Source organism: Ovis aries, chromosome 2 (assembly GCF_016772045.2).
Source record: "Ovis aries strain OAR_USU_Benz2616 breed Rambouillet chromosome 2, ARS-UI_Ramb_v3.0, whole genome shotgun sequence".
Classification (NCBI taxonomy): domain Eukaryota; kingdom Metazoa; phylum Chordata; class Mammalia; order Artiodactyla; family Bovidae; genus Ovis; species Ovis aries.
Window position 1 is genome coordinate 70196470 of NC_056055.1, and position 27598 is coordinate 70224067.

General features: G+C 42.4%; 2 long non-coding RNA genes across 3 annotated transcripts in view; one reads left to right on the forward strand and one right to left on the reverse strand.

Annotated features, from left to right (window-relative positions):
• Nucleotides 1–14753, reverse strand: part of LOC121818641 (uncharacterized) — a 28503-nt gene extending 13750 nt beyond the window's left edge. Inside the window, exon 1 of the long non-coding RNA XR_006058663.2 lies at nucleotides 14656–14753. This is a non-coding gene — a long non-coding RNA (uncharacterized LOC121818641). The remainder of the gene's footprint in view (nucleotides 1–14655) is intronic.
• Nucleotides 1–27598, forward strand: part of LOC105607956 (uncharacterized) — an 85960-nt gene that overhangs the window by 6958 nt on the left and 51404 nt on the right. For both annotated transcript variants that reach the window (XR_001434026.4, XR_009599557.1), the window contains exons 4-5: nucleotides 13747–13846; nucleotides 14668–14774. This is a non-coding gene — a long non-coding RNA (uncharacterized LOC105607956). The remainder of the gene's footprint in view (nucleotides 1–13746; nucleotides 13847–14667; nucleotides 14775–27598) is intronic.

Sequence of the window (27598 nt, forward strand, 5' to 3'; positions counted from 1 at the left end):
TTGTTCACTACACATATTCTTGAATCCAAATGAAGACGTATAACTTTTTACTCTACATTTTTGATTCATGGTGACCTCATTAACCAGCAAGCAAATTCATCCTAATTATAAACCTTTGCAACATTACTGCGTTAATAGGATGTGGAAGACGCTTACTGATGGAATATCTTGTTCCTATATTTTGCCACTTAAGAAACTGCCAAAATAGTTGAATGTTTCAAATTCTTTTATGAAACAAATGGACAGAGTGACAGCAAAAGGAAAAAAAAAATACATATGACCTAATCACTACTAGAACATATATGTACTTGGGGCTGAGGGAGAGGGAAAGTTCATGAGTCTGGCAAACAGGCAAGGTGGGCCTGCTGTCGGGTTGATTTGTATGATGAGCTGAGGAGTTTCCCAGGCAAACCTTGTCCGAATGGAACAGAGGACCAAACACGAGCTCAGTCAGGAATAGAGCCAGAGACAGGTGATCAGGAATACATCGGAGCATCTGTCACTTGGATGAGCTCCTGGCGTAGTCCTTCACCCTGTGTCTGAGTCCAGAGACGAGCTGGGATAATATACGTGAAAATGGTAGGGCTGCTCCGGAGAGCCATCATAAGGTGTTAAAGCACATGCATTACTGCGTTGGGAACCTCTAGTGTAACAGAAATCTAAAGAGAAAAAAAGCACCAATGCCCCCAGCTCACAGCGGGAGTCTGAACAGTTGCAGCATCTCACGGATACTTCATTGGGTGTTGGTGGAGGAAGACCCCTGGGGGTAGTAAGGAGCCAAAGCAGCAACAGCTCGGCCCATCCAGGGCCAAGTCCCTTGGTCAGGCGTGTGGGATGGGCAAAGATGTATGGATATCTAGTGGAGGAGGCAGAGATAGGACATGTTCCACACACCAAGCACAGGGCACAGAGAGTCTTATCAGAAGAACAGAAATGAAGGTGACTAATGCACAGTAACTAATTTGACTTATCTCTTTTTAAAAGCCTTTTATTGGCTTGGAGCATAGCCAGTTAACAGTGTGATAGTTTCAGGTGCACAGCAGAGGGGCTCAACCGTGCATATACATGTATCCATTCTCCCCCGAGGGCTTTCCTGACAGCTCACTGGGCAAAGAATCCACCTGCAGTGTGGGAGACATAGGGACGCAGATTTGATTCCTGGGTCAGGAAGATCCCCTGGAGGAGGGCATGGCCACCCAGTCCAGTATTCTTGCCTGGAGAATCCCATAGAAGAAGGAGCCTGGCGAGCTACAGTCCAAAGGGTCGCAAAGAGTCAGACATGACTGAGCTAGTAGACATGCATGCAATCTCCCCAAACCCCCTCCCATTCAGGCTTCCACATAACACTGAGTCGAGTTCCCTGTGCTACACAGTAGATCCTTGTTGTTATCCATTTGAAGTCTAGCAGTGTGTACATGTCCATCCCAGACTCCCTAATTATCTCTTACCCCATACTTCCCCACTGGTAACCATAAATTCGTTCTGTAAGTCTGTTTGTATTCCGTAAATCAGTTCATTTGTATCATTTCTTTTTAGATTCTGCATATAAGGGTATCATATGATATTTTTCCTTCTCTGACTTACACTCAGCTTGACTAATCTGACTTATGTCTGAATTCACTGAACGTACTGCCTAAGATTCTGAGAAACTTAGCGGGAGGGGAAGAACTTGCAGAGGCCTAGAGTTTTGCATTAGTGAGTGCTGACAAGAGCTTATAAGAAAGAGTTGCATCTTTTCCTGTCTTTGGAAGGAGATTCCTGATGCAGATTTAACTGACACAAGGCCAAGAGCACATTCTCATCACGCTGCGAGAAAGTCGATGCCGTGATATGCCATGGCGGTACATATCAAAATGTTCATAGGCCGTGCTGGTCATTGGGTTACTTCCTCAAAGAAAAGTCATTTGATAATTTCAGTGGAGTTTCTGAAGGAATCTGACTATGCTTCCCGTTCTAGCTGTGGGGGCCTCAAGAGCACCCACTTTCTGAGTTGAGGTGTCCCTTGAAGATCTCTTTCACTGGAGAATTTGGGTACCACCTTGGGTACTTGAAGTAGGAGCCGCCTCGGCTCCTTAAATGATAAACTCCTTTAAGAGACATGTGCATGGTCTGTATTCTCCCTAGGAATTAGTGAGCCCGTTGGGAAAACAAAGGCAATGGAAACTCTCGGCTGGCTCCCAGAGGAAACAATTAGGATGCAGAAATAAACCACTCCTCCCAGCACCTGTCAGAGCTGCACAGACAGTGTCATTGTGCAGATTACAAAAAGCAGCCTCTCTTGAGCAGCTGAGTTGCAAGGAGACACACCTCCTTCAGGCTGGCAGGCCCTCACTGGGGCACAGCTTGCCAGGCAGGCACCAGGCCCCATCCCGGCCTGCCTTTGTTCATTGCACAAAATGCACAGTCCTGTGATCCAGCCCACCAGGACATGACATGCGGTGAGAGGGGAGTTGATGGAATACACCTCGTATTGAGAACCAGGAGTGAATCTAGAAGGATGTGCTTTTGGAGATCTGAGCCAGAGGCTTCGCTTGAACTGAAACATACAGAAGGTGTGGCTGGAGCCATCGCCTGGGGAATTAGCCCTTCCATCTGGCCAGACAGTATACAGATAGCATTGTTCTGCAACCCCAAAGAGCTGCCATAAAGGACACAGGAGACCCAGAAAAGAACTTTTTAGAACCAGAAAATGTCATCTCCATGACTGAAAAAAATTATTGCAGGCTTGGAATAGAATCTGAAATTGATGGAGGTCATCTCCTCACAAGAGAGGCACAAAGATCTGCAGGTATCCTGGCCATAAACTGCTCCAGGGACCTAAGCAAGGGGAAAGCTCATGCATTGCTGGGCTCCTCCATGACAGTGACCTTGGCAGTGAACCAGGAGGAGATGGAGACTTTGACAGAGATGACATAGATGCACCGGGATTGGGACAGGAGAAATTGAGACAGTTATGTCCTCCATTGGGGATCTGCCGTGTCTGGCATATGGGAAAATTGGAAAGAACAGGCTTATCAAACATATTTGAGTAACTCCAAAGATGGGGTGAATCTAGGGGGACAGAGAGCTGGACACTAAGCATCTGCAGTTAGAGGAGAGGGATAGCTCTGAGAGCAGAGGGCTGACCCCCATTGCATTTGGTCTCCTGGCTAGAACCCCATGCACAGGTGATGTGGGAGTTTAAAGATGGCAGTGGAGGGGATGGAAGTTGGTGGCATTGTCAGTAGGACTTGAAAGGACCATCACTGAACTGGAAGACAAAGTAACCATGTTTGTGAGCCCCTAAACAGGGCAGTGTCACAAAAGGCAACATTCTCTCCTACTCTGGCGGTTGGGGCATCTTGGGGATGCTGTGGAGGTGTAGCCCACTGGTGCCTTTTGAAGATGCCAGTGCTGTCCCAAGGCAATGAAGTGGCCATACCCCGCAGAGGTGACCCCAAACCTGGGGACATGGTGGGGCCAGCAAAGGGGGCCGTTCCCATAGAAGCAGCCCCGACTGTAGGAGGAAGAGGATCACAGAGTCGCAAGGTGGTGGGGGGTTATCTGTGAGCATACGTGACCATGGATTTCCAGAGTTGACCACACAGGAAGGCGGGGACTTTGCAGGGACCTGGAATCCAACATTCACAAGCTACGGCGAGAGCCAGCAAGCCCAAGCGAGCATAGACCTTACTTCTGAGAAAACACATTTGTTCTCTGACAGTTGGGAGAACAGGCAAAAGCTATTGTATCCATCATCAGAAATGGTTTCCAATATCTAAAAAGCGCGTATTATCTTTTTGAGCTCAAACTCTAAAATCTAAAAATACTCAGCCTGCTTAAATAAAAGTGCATCGCTCCCCTCACCAACAGCCCTCAGTCCTCACTGGCCTTGTTTGTCCCCGAACCTGCCAAGCTTGCTCTTACCTGAGGGATTCTGCATTTGCTGCTTCCTCTCTCTGGAATGTTCTCCCTCCAGGCTTTGCAAAGTTGGCTCCTTCTTGTCATTCAGATCTCAGCTTAAATTCCTTTTCTTCAGAGAGGCTTTCCCTGACTATACAGTTAGTTTTTCAGCCCATCTCTCCACCCACAGACACTCTTTCACACTATGTAGTTTTATGGTTTAATGACATTTATCATTAGCTAAAATTACCTTGTTTGATTTTTTTTTAAGTTACTTGTCTATTGCCTGTCTCTTCTCCAACAAAAATGTAAGTATCCAAAAATCCAAGCTATTTGTCTGTCTTACTCCTAGCTGCATTCCCTAGCATATAGTAAGTACTCCTTAAGAATGTGTTGAATCAATTAATTTTAAACATTCATTGGCAATTTCTCTGCATTGGGGGGAACTGCTCACCAAATGTCAACATGAAAAAAACAGTATCTCTAGACTCTTTATCTTGCTCATTTTCCAGGTAAATGAGAACCAGGAAAACTTCTGCTTTGAACTTAGTATATAATCTTGATTTGTTTGTGTTGACAGATCATTTTCAAATTCATGTCTTTAACATCTTTGTACACTGACACTTTTCGCATATCAATACGCAAACGTTCATTTGGCTAGAGCATCATGTGTCTCCACTGTTCAGAATTTGCCTCTTCTAACCCAGTGCTGCTGAAACAATACATCACTAAAGAGAATTCGCGATCTATTAGCAATGCATAGGATAACCTTTGACTCCATTAGGAACACTAAAACCATCTGTGTATTTTGAGGAAACTCTGATCTTTTGAGGAAACCTGTGCTTGCTTTAAGAAATATTTGTAACCGGAGATTCAGTTTCAGACAGAATTCAAGTTCCTCTCTTGTGTTTTAGCAACTTTGCATACCCACTGGGATCACGTCTCATATTTTCCAAGTCCTTTTAGGTGGCTAGTCTGACACCAAACGAGCTTCTGAGACACACTGCTGAATCATCTTCACTGGAAAGTTTTAAGAATAGAATAGGTAACTGCCTACATTAGATATGTTGTCACAGCACTTAGAAGCTAGGGAAAGAAGCCAGTGCACCCCTGAGATTTGCTCTAGCAAGGAGATTTTTCTACCTTTGGAAAATAATTAGTCCTCCAAAACTGTCAAGTTTTGCTCTTAACAAGTAAAATAATCTTGAGGGGGAAAAGACTGTATGAATCAATATTAGGGGTTGTCCATACATATTTTTTTTCCATTAAGCATATAGTGGAGGGATATTTTGAAAGGATGTTTAAGACCAAAAAAGAGACCACTGACTTTTGGGGATATTTCCTGTTGCGTTTGGCACTTTAAAAATTTTTGCTCTTTTTTCCTTTTTTATGTTAATCATCCCCTAGTAACTAGCATGGGGTATTTGTGAAATTCATTTGCTCCCATTTTGTTGTATTGTCCAACAGATTGTTTCTAGTACCTTCTGATGTGTGGCAGCTGTGTTTTAACAATTCCAAGTGTACCATATGAAAGTAATCAAAGACATTAACACACTAGTGCCTGCAGCTATGGAGGTATTTCCTGAATGTGGTACTGCTGGGCTGTACAAAGTTGTATGTGAATTACTTTTTCTTTTAGCATGTTGAAGTGTTATCTAAATATATGTAGAATCATCACATGTTTGTGTTTGTACCCCTGTCTTTATGGCGTAGCTATCGACAAGGAAGAGCATACTAAAATCTGTAGTGGAGAACCATTTTTACAGAGCATAGAGTATATAACATGTTAATCTGTGCAAAGTGATCTCTCAGATTCCCAGAGGAGGAAAAAGTTAAAGTTTAGTGTTTCCTCTGATACAGTGTACCCTGGGTAGAGTGGTAATGGCTAAGTACCTAGCATCCTAATATAAGCAGTTACTGGGAAATGTTGTGCATACAGGATTTTATTACAGTAAGACTGCACTGTACTTAAAGTAAATATCCCTGGATCCCCTCCAAAGCTGGGAGAGTGGGGTTGGCTTACAGAATCTGCTCATTTAGCAATTGTACATCACAATAAATGAAGGATTTGAAAAAAAAGGGTTGTGTTGTTTATCATAAAAGGTGAAGAGAGGTGGCCTGAAGAAAGTATACTCTCAAAGTAGCGTTTGTTAAGAAAACAATACAGTTGCACAGTCTTGAAAGATGATACGATGCTATGTGTTGTATTGCCTCCCTGGCTGCCATTTGTGTATCTTACGCAAGCAAGGGATCCAAGGATGAAGCTTAAAAATTAAGGCTCCAAATGTGGCAGCAGCTGTCATCAGTCATATTTTAAGATTTGAGTCTAGCTTTTTACAGATCCAATGTCACACAACACTTTTGCAATCTTTATCAAAAAACATAAACTCATTCATTGTTTGACCATGTACTGCAGCATTTCAGTGGACATAAATGTTATCGATAGAGGTAAGGATACAGATACAGACTTCGAGAGAATGAGCCACCTTTCATTTTAGTGTATCAAGTTCACTGTCCTGGCTAGATGAAGTAATCTTCTGAAGCATGCTTTAAGTAAGGGGTTCTAGGACTCTGCAGCCAAGAGTCTGCACTTACTTGACATTCCATTTCTCCCCAGTGACCCCTAGTAACAGAGCCTCACTGTGTCTGGCCCATGCAGGACTTTCACTCTTAATTAAAATAGTGACACCAAAAGCTTTTAATGATTCCCCAAATGCTATTATAAGGCACAGGGTAAATGTTAGAGCAGGGGCCCATCTTGGGGGAATAAGTAAAATTTGGAAAGAACATTTTCCGCACTGCTTCATCCACTGCCTTCCTTTGGCCTCCCACTGGATCTCACTGGGCACTAGGCCACATCCGACCTTAACTCCTTGCTGGAGGGATCTCTTTGGAACATCAAACACCAGAAGAGCATATTTTCCCAACCAGAAAAGGAAAACGGTTCAAACTTTCAAGCTCTCTGTCTCGAATTTCTGGATTTCTCCTGAATCTAATTGTCTTCCTTCTTTACCCAGATAAATATGGGAAAACCATGAAAGAAAGTATCCCCTCCCCAACAGTACCTTGGAAAGCTTTCACATTATCAATCTTAAATGGAGTCTGTGTTTAATGAGCGTTTCCCTGGTGGCTCAGATGATAAAGAATCTGCCTGCAATGCAGGAAACCCAGGTTCAGTCCCTGGGTTGGGAGGATCAGGGAATGGCAACCCACTCCAGTATGCTTGCCTGGAGAATTCCATGGACAGACCACAGGGCAGACGTGACTGAGCAGATACCACCAGCAGCAGCAAATGACAATACTGATTTCTTTCTTTAAAAAAAAAAAAAAAAAAAATCTATCTAAGTAAATATCTATTTGACCACACCAGGTCTTAGTTGCAGCACATGAGATCTTTAGTTGGGGGATATGATGAACACTTGGTTATGGCATGTGGGATCTAATTCCCTGACCAGGGATTGAACCTGGGCCCCTACATTCAGAGGGGGCTTGGGGGCTTAGTGTCTTAGCCACTGGACCACCAGGGAAGTCCCTCAAGATTTATCTTTCACCTAGACTGAATCCTTGTCCTTAGAGGTGTTCATGAATGTGGTCCACTAGAGACATGGAGATGAATCTCTGGGTAGACAGACAGATGTTGCTTTGAGAGGGAAGAGTTAAGGCTTGCCCTGCAATACAGAACCCTTGCCACTTAACCTCTCTCATTTCTGAACCTTCACTTTGCCTGTTCTTCTCAAACAAAGAAAATTAAAAACAGTTCCTGAAAAGCTGCCATTTGGATCCACACTCTCTTTTGAGGAGGCTTAGAACATGCAAGGTACAGGGCTATGCAGGAAAGAGGCACAAAATGAAAAACTCAAGCACCTTTTCCCCCAATAGCTCACTAGCCAGTGGGAAGGCTGGGCGTGTAAGGGAAGGGAACTTGAGCTGGCAGGAAAGCTCAGGAAAGGCCCTGAGGTGGCCCATATACAAGGCAGAAACTTTGTAGCATGCTTGGAAACAACAGAATTGCCTGATGTGGCTGAAGATTAATCTACATGGAAGAATAGTGGGAGGCGAGATAAAAGAGGGGCTAGGCATGGGAATAAGGGTCACATGACAGCCTTGATCCAGACAGTGGGGGTTTCAATGCCAGGCTAAGGTCTGACATCGCATCCTAAGCAGTAGAGGGCAGCTGGAGAATGGAGAGACAGCAACCAATGTGATCTAGTCTCTCACTTTCCTGTTAACTGCTGAGGAGGTCTTCCGTTTAGAAACTCAGAGATTATTCAGGGTAGCTTCAACAGCTCCACCAACATCCCTCAAATCTTGTGAGAAAACAATGGTTTTGAAACTAACAAAGTTACATCAGAAGAATAGATATATCTATCTCTATCTTTCTAGCTCTCTGTCTACAGAGAGGTAGAATCCCTTCGCTGTACACCTGAACTAACACAACACTGAAAATTAACTATACTTAATTGGTTAAAACTATACTATACTTTAAATTGGTTAACCATACTTTAAATGGTTAAAAATTTATGACAGAGAAGGCAGAAATTATACTGAAAACTTATATTTTCCACCTCTAGATGCTGTGTTATAGTCTTGGTTGATCCTAGAACAATTACAAAACAGAAAAGGCTTGTCTTGGTGTGTTTGATACCCAACCCACCTCCATCCCACCTCCACCCCCTGAATCTCCATGTATTCTCTTCTATCCCAAGCGTGGCAGAAGGAAGAGTGAGTGCTTCACCCTCACCTCGCTTAACGCTTTAATGAAAGTGTGGGGCGGGGAACTACATAACATTAATGTTAGATTAAGTGGATGACTTCTTTTGGGTGTGATTCCTGAGGGACAGGTTTAAATTTTCTTGCTTTTTCTTCTTTCACCAATGCAAGCTCCATCTGATCATTTACCCTTGAAATTCCTAGGGACCAAAGTCCTTGTGGTGCCAGGGTGGGACTTCAAATCACAAACAAACAGCCCATGTAGAGAAAAACCTGTGCAAACTGATATTAAAAGGTAAATAATCAATAGTGTAGAACAGTGTATCCGTCAGGTTCTCTGCAGGAAATAGATGGCATGCTCAAATTAGGATCATTTCATGATAATTTAATAAAGTGTTTGTTGAGAGAGTTGAGAGGAAGCCACAAGGGTTAGTGCAGCACCCTGGGATAATGTAAGCACCAGTCCTGGGCCTAAGGAGGGTTAGCAACCCTTCCTGAGACCCATGGTGAGAGTGTCACACAGAGAGGGCTGTCGTGACACAAGCTTGACCTTTAGATAGGGACACCACAGGCCCAAGGTGACTGCGGAGAGACAGTCAGGGGTATGTATACCCTGATCTCACTTTGTTCCGTCCCTTCCGTCTGTCTCCAGGGCCCCCCAGTGGCTGACCTCAACCAGTGCAAGGGAGTCCATTGATAAAAGTTCTTACAAGTCAGCTTTTCTGGGCAGAGTAGGAGAAAGTGCAGAGTACGTTTGGATGGATGAATGGCACACCCAGCACTAGGAGGGAGGGAAAAAGAAAAAGTGAAAGCAACAAGCTTGGGGTGAGGGTGGGAAATGTTGAAGAAGGAAAGACCGAAGCTTATTTTTCCAGAGCATTGACCTTGTTCTTACATGCACATACACACACCCTTTTCAAAATTCAATAAACAGTATTGGGACGTCCTTATTTCTTCTAAACTCAAAGGAAGACATTTTCAGTCACCTCTCATTCCACAAGATGGACATCCTTCTTTCTGTGAGAAAAACAAGCTCATTCAAATCTAGACACTAATGAGATTGTAAAGCGTGGACACAATCCACTCACTGTGGGGTGTATAAACAATTTTATTTTTATTAGCCGGTTGGGAGTACATGTGAAGAACAGAAGCTAGAACAAAATATTTCTTCCCCCTTCCTGTAAGACTGCCTTTCAGGGCATCCACAGTGAGCTCGGATGGAAACCTGCCAGTACCTGGAGTCTCTCCAACATTCCTCTTCTCCCTTTTCCCCCCAGTCCTTCCCCCAAGCAAGGGTCTACTTCTCTAAGTCAGACTTCTGCCGACCCTCATCCTTGGCTCGGTCCCAGGGAGGTGTTTAGAAATTTCTGTTCAGTACTTCTTTAATTTTCCCCAGAAGTAGGATAAGATTCTTGTGCTTGAAGTCTCTGCAAGAGGAAACCGTCTCTTGCTAATGATGAATATGACCTTGAGGCATTATTGTTCTAAAAGGGCCTCTTCCCTCCTGCACACAACTCACTCCTTACCTGTCCTTCCATCCTCACCTCTCCCCCAAAAGGATTAAGAGGTAGAAGGAACCTGAAACCTTGTTTTGTCACAGTACCTTTGCTGCTGCTGCTGCTAAGTCGCTTCAGTTGTGTCTAACTCTGTGTGACCCCATAGATGGCAGCCCACCAGGCTCCTCCGTGCCTGGGATTCTCCAGGCAAGAACACTGGAGTGGGTTGCCATTTCCTTCTCCAATGCATGAAAGTGAAAAGTGAAAGTGGAGTCGCTCAGTCGTGTCTGACTCTTTGCAACCCCATGGACTGCAGCCTTCCAGTCTCCTCCGTCCATAGGGTTTTCCAGGCGAGAGTACTAGAGTGGGCTGCCGTCGCCTTCTCCACACAGTACCCTTACGGGATTCTTTTTTCTTTTTTATCTTCTTGGCTGTCATTCCCAGGAAGCTCTTCTGCCATACACTCTTTTTTTAAATTTATTTCTAATTGAATGATAACTGCTTTACAATACTGTATTGATTTCTGCCATAGATCAACATGAATCGACCATAGGTATACAAATGTTCCCTCCCTCTTGAACCTCTCTCCCACCTCCCACCCCTTCCTACTCCTCTAGGTTGTTCCAGAACCCTGGGTTGAGTTCCCTAAGTCATATAGCAAATTTCCATTGAGGGGATTCTCTTTTCTGATGGTAATCAAACAGTGGATTCCTTGGTTGATTTGACTGGTTTCATAAAATATGTGCATTTTTCTTGTGTGTTACTAAATTATCTTTTTCTTCCTAAGCCTTTTGCTTCCCAGGTGGTGCAGTGGTAAGGAATCTGCCTGCCAGTGCAGGAGATGCAGGCGATGTGGGTTTGACCCCTGAGTCAGGAAGATCCCTTGGAGGAGGACATGGCAACCCACACCGGTATTCTTGCCTGGGAAATTCCATGAACAGAGGATCCTGGCAGGTGACAGTCCATGGGGTCTCAAAGAGTCAGATGTGACTGAGCACACACAGAATAGCTGCATATGACTATGCAAGAAAATGTGGTTGCTTGAAACAACAATATGTTAACTACCACAATTTTATGGGTTGTCTGGGCGCTTCCCACTCAAGATATCTCAGACTGTCATTCAAAGACGCCACTGGACTGGCCATCCAAGATGGCACTCTCACATGGGTGGATGCTGATGCTGGCTGTTGGTGAGAGATGAGCTGGGGCCTTTGACTAGAATACCTGTCTGCAGCCTTTCAAGAAATGTGGCTTTCATTTCTCACAGCATGACAGCTAGTTTCTGAGAGGGAATGTCTCAGGCTGAGCTTTCTAAGAGACCTAAGCAGAGGGTTTTTTATACCCTGAGACATGTCAGAAGTTCCAGCATGGCTCTTCCACCTCAAACCTGTCCACAGATCACTCATATCCAAGCGGAAAGGAATTAGACTCTGCCACCCACCTGATGGGAGGAGCACCATGCATCTACAGAGAGGGAAGGAATTGAGGATGGTCACAGTTGGAAACCAGTACACAATTTCATCTCTTCTTTGCATTTTCCTTGCATTATAAATCATTTGGGTCGTCACCGTCTTCCCTGGTGGCTCAGATGGTAAAGAATCTGTCTGCAGTGTGGGAGACCTGGGTTCGATCCCTGGGTCGGTAAGCTCCCCTGGAGAAGGAAATGGCAACCCACTCTAATATTCTTGCCTGGGAAAAGTCCCATGGGCTGAGGAGCCTGGTGGGCTACAGCCCAAGGGGTTGCAAAGAGTCAGACATGTCTGAGTGGCTAACACTTCGCTTTGTGCTATCACTGTCCGGCAGTGTGCTTCTTATTATAGCGGGAAGAGCACTGAATTCAGAGTGAGATGGCAAAGCCAACAGTTCCAAATCCAAAGCAGGAGCTGGGCTCTGAGACACCTTTGCATCCTTCTCTAACTCGTGGACCCTCGGGCATTTCCATGCCTTCTACTCCTACTCCATATGAGTGCAGAGTTAAAAAGAACTAAGCTGCAGTTGTCTCATTTCCATTTTAGATTCTCCTACCCACTGGTAGATTAGAGGAGGGGGAGTGAGCTGGCAAATGTACCTCAAGAATTCAGGAGTGAGCAGAATAGGGCCAAACAAAAATGACCCATCTTCTACCATCACAAGAGCTGGAAGACAAGTGAGTCTCTCCTTTTTCAGTGGCAGATCAGTTCCCCTGCTCTCCAAAGGGCATCCTCTGGAAGGTGTGAACCGGTCAACCTGTACTAATCCCAGATCTGTCGCATACTACCTGTGTAATCTTGGGCTAGTCACCTTCCAATTTTCTTACTATAAAACGAGACTAGGTATTTCAGAGGTTCTAGATGATCAAGATATATGAGGTGTATGAAAATGCCATAAATAGTAAAGCCTTGCTGCTGCTGCTGCTGCTGCTAAGTTGCTTCAGTTGTGTCCAACTCTGTGCGACCCCAAAGATGGCAGCCCACCAGGCTCCTCCGTCCCTGGGGTTCTCCAGGCAAGAATACTGGAGTGGGTTGCCATTTCCTTCTTCAATGCATGCATGCATGCTAAGTCGCTTTACTCGTGTCCGACTCTATGCGACCCTATGGACAGCAGCCCACCAGGCTCCTCTGTCCATAGGATTCTCCAGGCAAGAATACTGGAGTGGGTTGCCATTTCCTTTTCCAATAGTAAAGCCTTAGGTCCTGGTAAAGTACCTCTAACAGAGTTGCCTATATCAAGGCAGACTTCCTCTGTGAAGGGCCAGATTGCAAGTACTTTTGGCTTAATGGGCTTGGTGGTCTCTGTTGCAACTGTTCAATTCAGCAGTTGTAATGAATGTGAAACCAGCCTTTGATGCACATAGAGATGACCATACTAAGTAAAGTAGGGGAGACAGACAAATATCATGTTATCTCTTATACATGGAATCTAGAAAATGAACATACTTACAAAACAGAAATAGACTCACAGACTTAGAAGACAAACATATGGTAACCAAAGGGGAAATGTGGTGGGGGGAGTGGGCAGATGAATTAGAAGGTTGGGATTAATATAAATATACACACTAATGTATACAAAATAAATAATCAAGCAGGGCCTACATGTATAACTGAGTCACTTTGATGTACACTTGAAGCTAACATAACATTGTAAATCACCTATAAACTCCAGTATAAAATAAAAATTTTTAAAAAGGATGCCAAAAAATGGTAATAAATGAGTGTGGCCAGATATGGCCCATAAGCCATAGTTTGCCAACCTCTGTTCTAATTTATGGTTTCACCTCGGAAAATAGAAAATTGGGCCAAGTAAGCTTTTCATATGTCAATACTTTAAGTTCAGACACTGAACAAGGTGAATTACAAATGTAAAAAAATGGACAGACACGATTTGATGCTAGCCATTGACACCTGATTTCCTCCTAGAAAAAGAAGAGTAAGAAAAAGTACCCTAACAAGTACCTGAAAATAAAACATGAGAATGTGGGACCTTGGGCATGAAGCAATCAGGTGTCTGAGAGAGGAGGAGTAATGTTCCATTTATTCCAGACAGGATATGACAGTGGGAGTCTACATGATTCTCAGTGTAGACTGGCCCTGTGGATCCCCAAATCCTCAGGAGGGTGATTCAACTCATAAAATGTTTAGAGTGAATGATTTGGGTTTTATTTTTCTTTTTGTTGTTTTAGAAACCGGTGAAGAGATTGAGGCCTCATATCTTGTTCGTTTGGAGCAGACCCTCAGTATTGTGGGATCTTAGAGCATAAAGGCAAAGAAAATCATGAAAAAGTAAGTTCTAGAAATACTTAGAAATCACAAGGAGGCCTATTGGGCTGTCACAAACCAAGGAAATGGGGTGTAGAATCATTTAGCCAGATGTCCAGAGGGCAGGGGCCCCAGCTGGGGTCTCTGGCAGAGACATTGCACATACCATGATGTAAATAACAATGATTACAGCAGTCTTACAAAACCTGCCAAATACTTTCTAATGAAATGGTAATTAAAGTTCTTTAAAGGTCACTAACCACCCCATTCCACTGATTATGAAAAAAATTTTTTTAAGAAAAATTGTAAGTTACGGGCAGTTTTACCTAGCTTTAAATGAGGGCTTATCCAAATTTTACCTTTCTGGGATGAAACTGTTTTTCTTATGTGATCAGTCCTTTTTGTGAAAAGCTTTCTCATAGATCATATTCCCTGGGACCAGAGTGCCAAACAGCCCAGTGCCAATCAAAAAAAAAAAAATTAGAAGTTAGCAATCAATACTGAGCACTTGAAGAAAGAATGTTCATAATAATACAAGACTCCAGATAACCCTCCATGGAACTGTGACACGTAACTGTGTGTGTCGACGTCTCTGAGAATAAATGGTGCTCAGAGTATCATGGTTAGCACTGTGCCCACACAGTCTGGCACATACTTGGCACATTGTGTTTAATCTTTGGCTGTAAGACTGAAGTGAGCCACTGCTAATGGCGACTAAAGAAAGCATTTCAGAATGTCTTTAGTATATAAGAAAGGCACTGTGAGAGAGGAGAAAGACTTCCTATTAGGAAATGGGTTATCTGAATTTAAGTATTATTCCTGCTACTTCTTACCTCTGTATCCAGAGTTCCCACCAGATTTTGAAGAACCTCAATTTCATCATCCGCATGATGGTAATCATACCAACCCTATCATTCATCACCCGACTGCTGTGAGAATTGAATGGGAAAAGGTAAGTAAATAAAGCTTTGAAAATTGATATAAAAATACAAGTTCTTTTAAACTGCTACTTGGAATGATATTGAAACTAATTGTTAGGTATTTAAAATGTATTTGCAGGTTTTAGTTAGCAGGATTCAAGCATGAATCTACTTAGAATGTGTGTATTTCAATGTATCACTAGTATATATCAACCATAATACTGTCTTTGCTTACAATTCCTTCTCCCAATATTACCAAAGTCTGCAAATGAATGGAGTGACAACAAACGGCAAATTGTGCCTTGCATGGTTAACACCATTTGTTGTCTCCCCAAGAGCCATCCATCCTTTCTCCTATCTCAGTTAATAGAGCCCAAGATTTATTCATATATCTGTATGTAGACACACATTGTTAGCCCCCCATTTCAGGGATAAATATTAAGTTTTCAAAGCCAATCAGAATAACCCCATTTCTTTTGCCAGTAACTGATTAAGTGAAGGGCACGTAGCTCAATTAAGATTCTTGAATGCATAATAATAAAAACTTACTGAGCACTTATTGTATGCCAGGCACTTTCTAAAGTACTTTGCTAATTCCAACAACAGACCCTATGAGGTAAGTTGTATGAGTATGAAAGTTTTGAAGTTCAGAAAACTGAGAGCTAGAGAGGCTTGCTGCTAAGTCGCTTCAGTCGTGTCCAACTCTGTGCGACCCCACAGACAGCAGCCCATTGGGCTCTGCCATCCCTGGGATTCTCCAGGCAAGAACACTGGAGTAGGTTGCCATTTCCTTCTCCAATGCATGAAAGGGAAAAGTGAAAGTGAAGTCGCTCAGTCATGTTCAACTCTTAGCGACCCCATGGACTGCAGCCTACCAGGCCCCTCCGTCCATGGGATTTTCCAGGCAAGAGTACTGGAGTGGGGTGCCATTGCCTTCTCTGAGAGAGGCTTAAGGAAGTATAAAATTAGAACTAGAATACAAACCCAGACTGTGTAGCTCATTATCCATGCCCTTTGCTATTTATGTGATACTGAGGTGGGAGTCTCCAGATAGTTTTCTCCTGATAGTTTCCAGGATGCATGGAAAAGGTATCCTCAGTAACAACAAAAAGATACTAAACGGGGCATGTCCTGCTTCCTTCTGCTAGACATCTAATGATTGTGTGTGATGCCCGGAGTACTGGCAGCCATACTGTGACAGTGAGGAAGCTAAGCAGATACACTAAGAACGGCAGAGTAAAAAGATGGAAAAAATCCTGGGTCTTTGATATTGTGTTGAAACACTGATTTTACAAACTCTGAAACTTGCCTGCTTGAGCAATTCTTATTCGATAAAATATTTTCATCTTTGTTGAAACAGTTTTGACTTGGAGTCATCTATTACTTGCAGTTTAACACATGCCTTCTGAATTAACACAGACATGCTATTAGGTGTGGTATGTCCAACCAAAGTGATTGACTTGCCTTTGAAGTAGTAGCTTACTGTCACTGGAAATATGTTAAGGATGCTGAAAGGAAATTACAACTTTGGAAGAATAGGTTAGACAAATTGATCCAAGATGTCTTCCAATTCTAGGTTGCTGATTTCAGTGAAATTCTGTTTTTTCTCTAACAAGCAGAGTTAGTAAGATGAAAAGTATTAAAATATAATTGAACAACTTTTGGGGGAAAATGTAAATATTTAGAAGATAAAAGAAGAAAAAGTAAATTACTGGAAATGCAGGCAGATCCTATGGTTCAGTCAAAGAAATAAAATAAAAAGTAACTTGGAGATTCAGGATAAGCCAAACTTAATTTGGGGACTTGCTTCCTTAGTTACATTCTTAAAAATTAAGCAAACAAAATTCCTAGTTCTACATCAGGTACCTACGCGCTTCTCTTTTCCTTTTGCCTCTGGCTTCTAGAAGAACATGAGGCCTCTTTCCTAATTTCTCTCAAAATCCTTGTTACTTGCCTTCTACTCCCCCACTGAACTGGAACTCCTCAAGCAGTGGTCACTAATAATTGCTTAACTTGCAAATCCTAGGTGGGTTTTCAGCTCTTGACTCATCCAACTTCTTTGTTGTGTTTGGCCTCAACTTTCACTTCTTGCTTCACCTTTCATCATCTCTCTCTGAATAACCTCACTGTCTCCCATTTACACAGGCCCATTCTATTTCACCAGCCCAGAGTTTTCTCTCAACTGGAAACTTCCTATTTACAACTGTCTGTTTAGACTTCTGTATATGCCCAGGAAACAGGAGTCATCTTGGTTCCTCTGTCTCTCTCTGCCTTCACATTTCTTACATATCTTGTCAATTCAAACACCAAAACATATGCTTCATTTGTCTCTGATCCATTTCTATTGCCCAACTCCAGAGCTTTGTCTCTCCTCTAGGCTTCCAAATGGCCTGCCCTCAAAATTCCATGCAGACCACCAGCATAATAAATCTGAAGTACAGGACTAGTGGCACTTTTTCACTTTGGATGCTTCCTCATTGGTTTAGGTGATTATTACCTTCAGAGTAACACCCATTTTTCTTAAGGCATCGCTGCAACTGGCCCCATCCACTGGCTTGGCCTCAGCTCCAGCTATTCCCTTCATGTACCCTGTGGATTACTTTTGTGAGATGGCCTGCTTTTCCATCTCTGTGCTGTGCATTCATGCTGTTTTTTTGAGTGAATTCTTTCCAACTACCATTCCTTGACCTGGCAAACATATTATATCTCAAGGTGTACCTTGGATTACACTTCTTCCTTATTTATCTTACCCACCAGAAGTCTTTAAGCTTTCTATCTGTTTCTATAAACAAGCTACCACCCAAGCATGCCTGGGAAAAGCAGAAGCTACCTGGATAATGCAACGTGTCATCACCCCAAGCTTCATGGAAGTGCCCAAATCCTGAGGACCTAATTGCAGCTTAGCTAATGTGTCCTTTTCTATACATCTTTTGATCTGAGACCAGAGAGCTGGCATTCAGTCTCTCTGCCATTCATGGTAGGGGGAAAATGATTATTCTACAAAGAAACAAACTTATCCCAGTCTCATATTCCTGTAAATGGCATAATCAATGGAACAACTATGTTAAGATTGTTTTCTAAGAAAAAGTTGTGGCCCAACAATTTTATACCTAACACATTTTTTGAATGTGTGTATAAGAATCTCAGAAATCTGAGGGATAAAATTAAGATGTCACCCATATGTCTGTCCTGAAAAGTTCAAGAGAAGAAATGAAACTAGAAGAACTCAGGAGTTGAAAAGTTTAGTCATCAAGGAAAAATTATAATCCAGAATTATAAGTTTTTAACCAAAATTGAACACAAATATTAAATTATTTTGATAGAGAAGATGAATTAAAATATTGATTTAATAACATTGATCTGACTATAAAGCCACAGAAGACAAAACAAAACAAAAGACTAAGTTATTCACATTAACTTTATGATTAAGCATTTTATGAAGTTCTGACCAATGCATTTAGAAATGCATGAGAAAAACAAATGGGGCACAAATGAGAAAATTATTATGGCACTCTTAAATGTTATTATTTATGTGAAAAACCCCAAAGAATCATTCCAATAAAGCTTAGTAAGCTTTATGTGAAATAAATGTACATGTTAAGTATACAAACTCCAGGAGTTTTTCCTGTGTATCAGCAATAACTGATTAGAAAACGTAATAGAGAAATAAACTATAGTAGCTATAACACTTGGAGGTAAAAGTTGAAGAAAAGATAGTTCCTTACTAGAGGGTATAATTCCCAAAAGCAAAGGTAATACTAGGCATGTAAAAGTCAGTCACACACACAAAAAAATCATTAATAACAGTAAAGAAAGAATTACATATAGGAGCTAACAACAACAACAAAAATCTACCCAAAAGGAAACTATTTCCAGAAGACTGTCAACTTCTCGGAGAAGGCAATGGCTTCTACGGAAGAGGATGACTATAATAAATGGAGAAACAGAAAAACTTAGCCTTAGAAAAAAATGTCAATACCGCCTCAAATAATCCTTAAACTTAATGAAATACGATCATTCTCAATACATTTTTTTTTCTGAAACTTCATGATGATGTAAGGCTCACATAAAACCAAAACAAAACAACAAACAAAAAATTTTGAGAGATCAGATTAATGATAGGTGGCTTGGCACTAAGCTATCAAAATGTGTTACAAATCTACAGTAATCAAAATAATATGGCACTGATGTTATCTTCTAACTCTTGATTTTTTTTTTCTTTTCTTCTTTCCCTACTGTAATCTTGACCTGCTCAAAAGCCTCCTTTTCTATGAAACTTTTGTGGACTACCCAACCTGGAAGTCATTTCCCGTAACACAGCTGCCCTTCTTTTTGGTCACTGATATCATATTCTTGGCTATATAGCAAACTTTTACATGCCTTTTCTCCCACAAAGTTTACATTCCTTTGTTTTTATCATCTTTGTCCTAATATGTTTTTACCTCCAAGATGCAAAAAGTAGTTTTCAGTAACAGTAATGGTAGAGAGCAATGTGAGACTTAATAATACAATGATGCCATAGCTTCAAGATTAGATCTGAGGCCTACCGAGAGCAGCAGTACCTAGGAACTTAGAAATGCAGGATTGCAGGCCCCACCCAGATATATGGAATCCAAAGCTGCATTTTAACATGATCCTAAGGTGATTTATGTGCACATTAAATTTTGAGGTGCACTGCCCTAAAGAATTTCATGGAATAAAAAATTTCATAACTCTTCTGAAGCAATCAAACATAGTTGGCTATCTTCCTGTGCTACAAGCAAATAGAATTATTCAAATCTTACACTTCCTTGATAGGCAAAAATTTAGTGACACCATAAAGTGCATGAGAAATGTGAATTTAGAGACTAGGATAAAACTAAAGATAAAAGCAGACTCAAGGGGCATGTACAGGGACATTATGAAAAGAATGCCTTTTCACTTCTCCTGTGTGTTAGTCACTCAGTTGTGTCCGACTCTTTGCAACCCCACGGACCACAACCCACCAAGCTCCTCAGTCCGTGGAATTCTCCAGGAAAGAATACTAAAGTGGGTTGCCATTTCCTTCTCCATTCATTTCTCCTATCAGTTCAGTTCAGTCGCGCAGTCGTGTCCAACTCTTTGCAACCCCATGAATCGCAGCATGCCAGGCCTCCCTGTCCATCACCAACTCCCGGAGTTCACTCAGACTCACATCCATTGAGTCCGTGATGCCATCCAGCCATCTCATCCTTGGTTGTCCCCTTCTCCTGCTGCCCACAATCCCTCCCAGCATCAGAGTCTTTTCCAATGAGTCAACTCTTCGCATGAGGTGGCCAAAGTACTGGAGCTTCAGCTTTAGCATCATTCCTTTCAAAGAAATCCCAGGGTTGATTTCCTTCAGCATGGACTGGTTGGATCTCCTTGCAGTGACTCTCAAGAGTCTTCTCCAACACCACAGTTCAAAAGCATCAATTCTTCAGCACTCAGCCTTCTTCACAGTCCAACTCTCACATCCACACATGACCACAGGAAAAACCATAGCCTTGACTAGACGGAGCTTAGTCAGCAAAGTAATGTCTCTGCTTTTGAATATACTATCTAGGTTGGTCATAACTTTCCTTCCAAGGAGTAAGCATCTTTTAATTTCATGGCTGCAGTCACCATCTGCAGTGATTTTGGAGCCCAAAAAAATAAAGTCTGACACTGTTTCTACTGTTTCCCCATCTATTTCCCATGAAGTGATGGGACCGGATGCCATGATCTTCGTTTTCTGAATGTTGAACTTTAAGCCAACTTTTTCACTCTCCTCTTTCACTTTCATTAAGAGGCTTTTTAGCTCCTCTTCACTTTCTGCCATAATGGTGGTGTCATCTGCATATCTGAGGTTATTGATATTTCTCCCAGCAATCTTGATTCCAGCTTGTGTTTCTTCCAGTCCAGCGTTTCTCATGATGTACTCTGCAGATAAGTTAAATAAGCAGGGTGACAATATACAGCCTTGATGTACTCCTTTTCCTATCTGGAACCAGTCTGTTGTTCCATGTCCACTTCTAACTGTTGCTTCCTGACCTGCATACAGATTTCTCAAGAGGCAGGTTAAGTGGTCTGGTATTCCCATCTCTTTCAGAATTTTCCACAGTTTATTGTGATCCACACAGTCAAAGGCTTTGGCATAGTCAATAAAGCAGAAATAGATGTTTTTCTGGAACTCTCTTGCTTTTTCCATGATCCAGCAGATGTTGTCAATTTGATCTCTGGTTCCTCTGCCTTGTCTAAAGCCAGCTTGAATGTCAGCGAGTTCACAGTTCACATATATTCTTTGCAGCCAAAGATGGAGAAGCTCTATACAGTCAACAAAAACAAGACCAGGAGCTGACTGTGGCTCAGATCATGAACTCCTTATTGCCAAATTCAGACTCAAATTAAAGAAAGTAGGGAAAACCGCTAGACCATTCAGATATGACTTAAATCAAATCCCTTATGATTATACAGTGGAAGTGAGAAATAGATTTAAGGGACTAGATCTGATAGATAGAGTGCCTGATGAACTATGGAATGAGGTTCGTGACACTGTACAGGAGACAGGGATCAAGACCATCCCCACGGAAAAGAAATGCAAAAAAGCAAAAAGCTGTCTAAGGAGGCCTTACAAATAGCTGTGAAAAGAAGAGAGGCAAAAAGCAAAGGAGAAAAGGAAAGATATAAGCATCTGAATGCAGAGTTCCAAAGAATAGCAAGAACAGATAAGAAAGCCTTCTTCAGCAATCAATGCAAAGTAATAGAGGAAAACAACAGAATGGGAAAGACTAGAGATTTCTTCAAGAAAATTAGAGATACCAAGGGAACATTTCATGCAAAGATGGGCTTGATAAAGGACAGAAATGGTATGGACCTAACAGAAGCAGAAGATATTAAGAAGAGGTGGCAAGAATACACGGAAGAACTGTACAGAAAAGATCTTCATGACCCAGATAATCATGATGATGTGATCACTAATCTAGAGCCAGACATCTTGGAATGTGAAGTCAAGTGGACCTTAGAAACATCACTATGAACAAAGCTAGTGGAAGTGATGGAATTCCAGTTGAGCTATTTCAAATCCTGAAAGATGATGCTGTGAAAGTGCTGCACTCAATATGCCAGCAAATTTGGAAAACTCAGCAGTGGCCACAGGACTGGAAAAGGTCAATTTTCATTCCAATTCCAAAGAAAGGCAATGCAAAAGAATGCTCAAACTACCGCACAATTGTACTCATCTCACATGCTAGTAAAGTGATTTCTCCTATAGGGCTTTCTAATTTCTCGAAGTCTGATCTCCCTACTAAAATATTTCTTTATTATCACTTGCTTCATCTACATTTCTAACCTGGGCAACCTAAATCTCACCTCCAACTAATTATCTTCTTAAACAAAACTAATTCTCCCCTATGAGGTCCCCACTGTATCAACCTAAGCCACAGCCCCCAGATCATCCACTAGAAGGTGAGTCCCCAGCAGCAAAGAGTATAGCTGCCTGGTTCACTTTTTATATCTGTAGACAACAGAACAGGACCAAGTATACAGCAAGCTTTCAGCAATTGAGCAGTCAACAGATGAGTCTAAGCGAAACAAATTGGATAACCTTTATTAGTCCAGGTCCTTCCACCTAGAATAATACCTGGAATGATTTACAATCAGTGACCACATCTCCTTGGAACAGGGCTTATTCCCTTATAAGTTCCTTTTCATCTAATTTCATTGTATTACTACCATCATCATCACCACCACCTGGACTGCCATTCTGAGAAACCCTCCCTGCCTCCTTTCTCTGGTTCTCTAATCTATCTCCAAGCAACCTTTTTACAGTCTTCTCTTACCCAAAGTATTAAAACCAAACATTTTACATTGGCATTGAATTTTTTGAGTCCAAACCCAAGTTTCTTTGGACTTTGTTTCATGACTTCCCAAAGGAAACCTTCCTTTTTAGCCAAGATGATCTACTCATGCTTCTTTAGGGTACATTTCCTGCTGGGATCTATTTTCCTCAAATAAAATGTCTTTCCCTATCATATTTACCTATCAAAGTCTACCCATTCCTCAGGACATTGCTCATTCCATTGTCTCAGTGAAACCTAGTACCTGACCACTCTAATCCAGGATTGATAATGGACTCATTCTGGGGTATCAGTGATCTCTCCTCCGTACTCTCATAATGGGCATCGCTTATAATGCCCATCACTTACTATGCGTATTCCTTTGAATGTAAATCCTTCTGCATATATGTGGCACATATGGGTAAATAAAGAGAACAGGTTAAGGTGGCCTGAAATTAAAGCTTGTGTTTACCACATAGTAGTATTGGGAATGTCCTTCCCCTCTCTGGGTCTCAGTGTCTCCATCTGTGAGAGTGCCTACTTTGCAGGATTGAGATATAAACATAAATCACATACTTTAAAATCCACTTAGCAGGGTGTCTGGAACACAAAGAGTATTCAACAATATTGGTATCTCTTCCCAGAACCCCTTCCTTACAGTTAAAGCTATTTTATATTTTTTATGGAAGATACCCTAAAGAAGGAAATGGCAAACCACTTCAGTATTCTTGCCTGGAAATTCCATGGACAGAGGAGCCTGGAGGGCTGCAGTCCATGGGGCACTGAAGAGTCGAACATGACTGAGTGACTAACACTTTGCTATTGAGTTGGCCAAAACGTTCATTCAAGCTTTTTTGTAAAATGTTATGTGTGCACGTGTGCTAATTCACTTCAGTCATGTCTGACTCCTTGAAACCCTATGGACCATATAGCCCGCCAGGCTTCTCTGTCCATGGCCTTCTCCGAGCATGAATGGAGTGGGTTGCCTTGCCCTCCTCCAGGGGATCTTTCTGACCCAGGGATCAAACCCATGTCTCTTACGTCTCCTGCCTTGGCAGGCAGGTTTTTTTTTTTTTTTTTTTACCACTAGTGCCACCTGGGAAGCCCCATAAGATGTTATGGAAAACCCCAAAACTTTTGGCCAACCCAGTGTTTCAGGACATCAAAATACTTATTTATTCATTGGTGAGTTGATAAAGGTTATTCATAGGTATTAATACAGACTTTCCACTGGAGGATTTCAGGAGCAAAATTTTCTATTCCTTTTGGACCAGACACTAAATACTCCTCTATAATAGAAAAGCATTAGGGAATATGTGAAAGAGAAAGAGAATATGATTGGCGTCCTGTCTTAGATTACTTACTCTGTTTGATAACATATCTTGTAAGGGAGTTTGTTTTTGCCATTACAACTATCCTGAGAAAGGGAGTATGTTTTAAAGCAACTGCCCCATGTAGCCTTGGATGAGGCTTAACCTCTGTAAGTCTCTATCCTCATTTAATACTGAGAATTGACCTGATGACCCTTGTTATCCCTCGGATACTCTGAGGACAGAGTTGCTTTGCTATAGAATACTGAGATTACATTATCTCCTTTATCTTTCATCTGTGAAGCAACACTAAGAAACAGCCTTCATTTAAATAACAAATCTTTATAAGATTTATTTCACTTTATAGAAGAACAATGCTACCGACAATTCTACCAATCTAAGATAATAGGTTGTAATTCAATTATTATTAAACCCCTAAATTTCCATAGTCATTCTGCAAAAGTATGATGCCTTATATTTACCAGTAAGTGATGACAATGCTTAATCTGACTTACTTAGGGAAAAGGCAAATTATTATGTACTGTTTGAGCAACTTACTCAAAATTAACTATTAGTGTAGAGGTCAAAATAAAGACAGCCCATGGATTTCCTAATTCCTATTTCTTAATTTTACTAAACACTGCACATAATCTTTGAGTCTGAATTAGAATTGTTTTAATATGACAGTTATCAAATATGGCAGGGTTCAAGTGGAATACTATCACTTTTTACCCAGCAGTACAGAAAAATATTCTATTGGTCTTATGCATGCCCTGACCTGACAGATGATACTGTGCTTAAAATTCACACACACACACGCACGCACACACACACACACACACTTCCAGCAAATTAACATCTGTGCTCTAGATGACACAATATATAAGGGTGTGTTATACTTGCCTTTGTGTAGATCAGTTGGTATTTAGGGGTGGAGAGAAATCCATTGATATTTATTTCCCATCAACCTAATTTCTTTGTTTAAGAGTCTGTGAAAGGCCAGCTTAAGGTCACCTTGTGGCCATAGGTTTCCATTCAGCAACCCGTGGGTGGGAGCTGCTGTCACCTGTCTAACCCTGTCCCCAGGCTTCAGCTGGGACCTGCTGAACAAGCTGCAGGGAATGTGTGGGCCTTCACAGAGTCTGCAGCCCCCAAGTTCACTAGCGCTGTTTCAGGAGCTGGGCATCCCATTGACCCAGAAACCTTGGCCACTGTCTTCTCAGGAAAGGCTGGATCTTCCTTTCTCATCTCCTCTGTCTCTGGAAGAATTCAGGCATGACTTCATAGTGGAGATCGGGGCCATATGCTCTGCCTACACTGGACTCCCTGGGCCGGCATCTGCCCACTGGGGGCTGCCTTAGTATGGCGCAAGGTGACAGCATCCATGTGACACAGGAACACTGCAGGGCACCTGTGTCACAGAGCCAGGGGCATGTCGGATGCCCCTGTGAGAGACTGGGGGTCTGCCCTGGGATTGCTCTCTCCCCCATCAGAAGTCCTCAGCAAGCTGCTCACACAGGGTTCTAGGTGTTGATAGTAATCAGTGGATGAGCCTCTTTTGGCAACAGCCAACCTCAGGGCAGCACAGGGGCTGGTACTCTTAGGGGATGAGGCCTGACATCAGCTGTGTCTATCTGCAAATCAAGGCAGGTACTGCCCAAATGGGTTTACAGGAATTTGAGGGTACTCTTCTCCTGTATCCGAAAGACACAGGGCTTTATCTGAAAGACACATTGGAAAGGGTTTCCTTTTTAAGGGCAGCATGGAAAGGCTTTTGTTTGTTTTCACTCACTTTACTTGAACCAGACTCCTAGCAGGTATGAATGAAACCTGAGGTCAAGGACCAGACACATCTGTTAGACTTGGACCATGTGCCCTCAGCCTCATGACAAAAGCTGGTTATAAAGGCTAGAAGCACCCCTACATTCATGAGACCCTTGCCCGTCAGGGTGTACATTTATCTTAGAACCAACCAGGATACTTTTTGAATAGATAAAAATACTGTCTCTGTTGCTAGAGATGCCTGGATCAGAATGCAGGAAAGAGGAGTACAGTCCATCTTATATCATTCCCCTCTGCAGTGAAAGATCAGATCATCAGTGTGCTTAAGGAAACAGTGACTCAGCAAATTTCTCTCTCCTATCCTGTGCTGTGGATGGTGACTGCAGCCATGAAATTAAAAGACATTTGCTCCTTGGAAGGAAAGCAATGACAAACCCAGACAGCATCTTAAAAAGCAGAGACATTGTTGTGCTGACGAAGGTCCATGTAGTGAAAGCTGTGGTTTTTCTAGTAGTCATGCATGGACATGAGAGTTGGACCATAAAGAAGGCTGAGTCCTCAAGAATTGATGCTTTCAAATTGTGGTGCTGAAGAAGACTCTTGAGAGTCCTTGGACTGCAGGGATATCAAACCAGTCAATCCTAAAGGAAAAAAACCCTGAATATCCATTGGAAGGAATGATGCTGAAGCTGAAGCTCCAAGACTTTGGCCACCTGATGCGAAGAGCTGACTCATTGGAAAAGACCCTGATGCTGGGAAAGATTGAAGGCAGGAGGAGAAGGGAACAACAGAGGACAAGATGCTTGGATGATATCACCAACTCAACGGACATGAATTTGAGCAGACTCCAGGACATAGTGAAGGACAGAAGAGCCTGGAGTGCTGAAGTCCATGGGGTCCCAAAGAATTGGACACAGCTCAGTGACAGAACAAGAACATCCTGTGCTGGGCACAGGGGCAATGATGAAAGAGGGACGGGGAAGACTTCAGCCTCATCACAGGTGCTAGCCCACCTCTGGTCAACATTCTCTCCCCCTCATCACCCTCTTTGTTCTGCTGAAGTTATCACACTGGATCAGTAGATCCCAAAGTTATGTGTGACCATTCCTTGGGCTGGACACTCATCTGGCCAAAGAAACTAACAGGCTAGGAAATCCAGCTGGGCCTGGTTGTATTTTGCCCGCGTCTGTTACAGCATATGGTGCATTCACTTGAAGTGAGTGACAGAGCTATTTAATGTTACAGTTTGTTTGTCTGATGCCCCCACCCAAATACCACACAGAGTGTCATGTGCTAACACAAAAAGACATTGGCAAACAGTCTCAACTTGGTTAACAATTCATGAATTATAAGAGGAACACTTTCAAATTGGATTTGAATGCCTCAGTTCCCAGGATGGCAGAAAAGGCTGGAAATATTTGGAGATATACATGGGCTTCCCTGGTGGCTCAGGTGGTAAAGAATCCACCTGTAATGCAGGAGACCTGGGTTCAATCCCTGGGTTGGGAAGATCCCTTGGAGGAGGGAATGGCTACCCATTCTAGTATTCTTTCCTGGAGAATTCCATGGACAGAGGAACCTGGTGGGCTACAGTCCATAGCATCGCAAAGGGTTTGACATGACTGAGTGGCTTTGTCTTTCATACCCCTTATTAAGCTCCATCATCTTATTCAGGAAGAAATGGAGGCAGAAAGATGAAGTGACCCCCCTCCCACAAGGACTCAGACAGCCACACAGGACAAGGACTAGAGCTAGAACCTTTAGCCCCCACCAGCCTTCCAACCCTGGGCTTTTCCAGCCCAAGCTGTTGCCATATATTCCATTTTACTGCAGCTTCAAAAATCTGGCCCCTCAAAACCTTTCCTGAAATTGGACTTCTGAGCCTAAAAAGGTTTAATGTATGCTTTTGGGAAGGGAGAGCCACAAGCTTTCTAAGTGGTTTGATCCAGT